The sequence below is a fragment of the Papio anubis genome, chromosome 20, assembly GCF_008728515.1.
Source record: "Papio anubis isolate 15944 chromosome 20, Panubis1.0, whole genome shotgun sequence".
Lineage (NCBI taxonomy): Eukaryota > Metazoa > Chordata > Mammalia > Primates > Cercopithecidae > Papio > Papio anubis.
The window spans coordinates 13,098,793-13,103,178 of NC_044995.1; positions in this window are offsets into that span (position 1 = coordinate 13,098,793).

Below are 4,386 nucleotides of genomic sequence, written 5' to 3' on the forward strand. Positions count from 1 at the left end.
ATTATATGGCATGTAATCCTGTGTTATGGATGTGTAACCGGCGTAAGTCCAGCTGTTTGCTACTCAGAGGCTGAAAACATGAAAAGCAAAATGTAGTGAAAGGAAAGCAGTTTTACTAATCAAATGTTAGCAATTGGGAAATGGCCAGGCTCATGCCTTAAAAGACCATTCCAACGTTTTGGGCTGAGTGAGGGAGTTTAAGAGGGAAACTTGGTGTGGGAAGTAAGTGGGAGCGGTGCAGTCAGGTGCAGGTCTTGCATGTCGTCTTCTGATGGTTTTCTTGAGTAATCTGCCCATCTGGAGTCCAGTTTGCATCATCTTGATATTGGCCCAGGGGTGGTGGATGAACTGTTCATAACTGCCCCTAAGTGGGAGGATTGCGCGGCTGATTTGTTTAGTCTCTGTGTCTGTTTTGCTTTAAAATTAGTCCCTGGAATTCTAAGTAAGCACAATTATACAAGGGAGCACTGTGCATGAAGTACCTGGTGGGAAAGGGAGAGATGAAGAATTTTAACATATAAGGCCACATTCTGAGATTGGGGAGGAAAGGGAGAAAAGTTTTTAAATGCATTTCAAAGCTGCAATACTCTGTTAGAATTCCCCACTGTCGAACTTCATCCTATTTTTATGGAAAGTGGGCAACACAGTTAATCTGGCTGCTTCCTGCTGAAAGGGGGCGTAGTTGGGAAGTACCAGAATGGAATCTATTCACTTGGAGTTGGAAATATATCCGCATTCCCAGATCTGTAGCAGGAACTTGCTGGAGCCTTACAGTAGGAAGACCAAGGACCTAGGAACTTTTGAGAAAGTCTGTCCTCAGTGTATAGCAGAGGTAAAATCCACAGCAGCTGATGAGGACAATGAGAAGAATACCAACCATACAGTATATGAAAGTCTTTTATGAGGAAGTCAGCTGGACCACACTGTTCAAGGGTCCTGGGAGAGGATCCTATATCTGTATCAGAAATATGGGTGTCCAATGCATGCACAGCTTGGGTCATATTGTGAGAATAATGTGGTATATATACATAATACTTAGTCTTTTTTTTTTTTTTTCCTGAGACAGTCTTGCTGTGTCACCCAGGCTGCAGTGCCATGGCACAATCTTGGCCCATTGCAACCTCTGCCTCTCAAGATCAATTCTCATGCCTCAGCCTCACCAGTAGCTGGGATTACAGGTGTACACTACCATGCCCAGCTAAGTTTTGTATTTTTAGTAGAGAGGGTTTCACTTTGTTGGCCAGGCCAGTCTCAAACTCATGACCTCAAGTGATCCACCCTTTTCGGCCTCCCAAAGTGCTGGGATTACAGGCACTGTGGTCCGTTGCTCCCAGACAGAACAGTCAGTCTTAATCAGTGCACAAGGGCTGCCGTGTGCTGAGTCAGGGTATCTAAGGCCGTATAGTTCTGCAGGGCCACTTGTCTAATCTTGTGAGGGTCTTTCAGTGAGAAAGGGAATGGCATGATGGATATTATTAAAAGTAGCAGCCGTATGTTTAACCAGGTCTTTTATTTGTAATTTTACATCTATGGCCACTGCCGGGGGGGGGGGGGGGAAGCCTAGTGGGTACAACCACCTTGATGCCTATTTTTGATGGGGTTGTCTAGCCTTTACACTTTCCCAGTTGGCATGGAGAGAGTCTAAATGGGAAAGGATACATCCTGGTAGGGAAGGTGCGCCTACCAGTCCAGTTGTAAGTGTTGGGAAAAGGGCTTGGGGATGCCTACATAAACTGGCCATAAAAATATGGGACAATAATTTGTGGAAAGCCACAAGAGGCCTCTGAGGAAGAAAGCCTCCTAATTGCCATCATGTTCCCATACTCAGAGCGAGACCTGCTCTCTTACCTGTAAACACTGTGTTCAAGAAAAAAGACACTCCTTTAAAGCCTTGAAGTGTAGACAGATACGCAGGCTCCTATTTAAGCCCACTCCCACCAGCTACTCTCCGATAAATTAAAGATAACACTGTTTAAGCACAAAGGAGATTCACTTAAACCACCACTGCTATAGATCACGCGTATAACGCACTGCCTCCCTTTCACTGGTTTGCCCTGAACATCTTAGATCTAAGTGATTATACTCAATAAATAGTGTAGAGACCGAAACTCTGGGCCTTTGCAGCTTCTGATTTGCTCTGGCCCCCTGGCTCCCACCTTTATGAACTCTTAACCTGTGTCTTCTCATTCCTTTGTCGCCACTTTGCCACTGGAATTCGGGTACCCTACGGGTGGTGTTAAGGCTGGTCCCCAACGGTAAGGCCAACCATGGGTGCTGCAGACCCATAGCAAACCCCAGGGGGAAGGATAAAGCTCTGTTATGGAGGTGGATGCTATTTTGATTGTGCGTCCTGGTCACATGTTATTAGTCAGTCCAAGGGTTTGGCCACATTGTTGAAGAGGTAATCATCCCATATCGTGGGAGATAGTGCAGGGTGTACTGTTACTGTGTTTTTCAGTGCATAGAAGTCTTGACCCATTACCTGGATTTACGCTGCCATCAGCCATCCTATGCCATCGTGTATGGCATATCCTGTAGTGGGGGTGGCGTTAACCTGTTTATGAAACAGAAGGAAAATATGTTTATGTGTTTTCTCAGAGGTGGGGAACTCATGGTAAGTGCTGCTCTAATCATAGAAGGGAAACAGGTTAGTATTTTTACCCCAAGTATAAAAATACTCAAGTGCTCAGGTTAGCAGTTTGTATGCACCATGGCAAGCCTGTGATTAAAGAAAGGGGTGGCACCCTGCAGATCCAACAGTCTTCTATTTTAGAGGTAACTCACCAGCTGTGCCCATTCAGCAAACAGGTTAGTTTTAGCAAAGATAAAGAACGTACTTATAACTGTACAATTCATTAACAATTTATGTTAACAGAAGGGTGTTACTTATTTGTATGATTTTTCTTTAATAAATAACTTTAGGTCCTCTTGGTTTACATGACCAAGCAGTCCGGTTGTCTGAGGCATCAGGTTCAGGAGGAGCTGCCTTCACCTCAGTGTGATGTATCCATGGTCTTACTCCATCCAATCTGACAGATGAATGGATGGTTGAGTTACTGTCTACTTTTTGGCTAGCTGTTGGTCTGGCCCTTGATTTCTCTAGGATTTTAGTAGCACTTTATTTTCAGTTCATAAAAGTCTTGACCCATTACCTGGATTTACACTGTCCTCAACCGTTCTATGCCATAATGTATGGGAAAGTAGAAAGGGTGAATGAGTATTATTTAATTTAAAATTTTTAGGGTTTTAAATTACACAAAAAGTCTATAAGCATTTATCTCATTTATATGTACTCAGTATTTTCTCATTTTTAACAGCTTATCTAGATTACTACTGCAAACTGAGATATCACATAAAGTTGGTCATTATTTAAAGTTATTTCCCTGTTAACCATTTTTACAGTCTGAATATCAGATATGCATCTAACTAAGAACCTTAAACACTGGGCATTTTGCCAGTAACTCAGAAGATTTAGCTGTTAAACTAACAATTGTAAATTTTATTTTTTAAAAAAAAAATTGCACAAAGATTACTCTGTTTTCAGTTGGGTTTATAGTCTCAGAACCTTTGTGCCAAACTATGACACCTTAAAACATTTAGCCAAGGCAACTATAAAACTATAAAACTTATTAACCCAGACAAAAATGTATGCTGACAATTCTGAAGACATTTTAATCTTACTAATGATTTTAAAACCAGTTTTATTGTGTGAACTTGAAAAGCATTTGTACTTACCTAATTTATAATTACTCATCTACTTATAAGGTCATTTGGTAGCATGCTAGAGCAACACATAACAATACATGTTACATACATGTAATAATGCAATCACATAAACATATCTAAATATGTATACACATATATACAAACAAAGATCCAATAGCTTTTACCTTAGAGTTCTAGCCATAAGATAGCAATACAGACTCACCATTTTATAAAAGACAGCTGTATCCAAATTTTTTTTTTTTTTTTTTTTTTTTATGAAATGGAATCTGTTTACATGGCTAAACTTTGTTTGCCCTGATAGGTAATCCAAGAAAAAGGGTGGATCAAAATTTTGGGTAAAACAGTTTTTATGGCAGTTTTAATTTTTAAAAACCTCTTTTACCTTTTTTAAATTAAGTTTTAAAGGAGTTTGCAATGTTTATATTTTAGCCAGAACTAGCTGAACTGTATAAGAATAAAAAATTATCTACATTACTTTGAAACAGTGAGTTTTATCTCAACATCAGTAGCTTACTAACAGTAGAGTCAGCACAGGCTGAAAACAAAAGAGAAACATAAATAGAGACTTTAGAAGATTCTGCTTAACTTTATAGTTGCAGGTTAACCATTTGAGCTCTGAATTTTTATTGCTGTAATTTTCCCATCAATTTAAAATGTGTA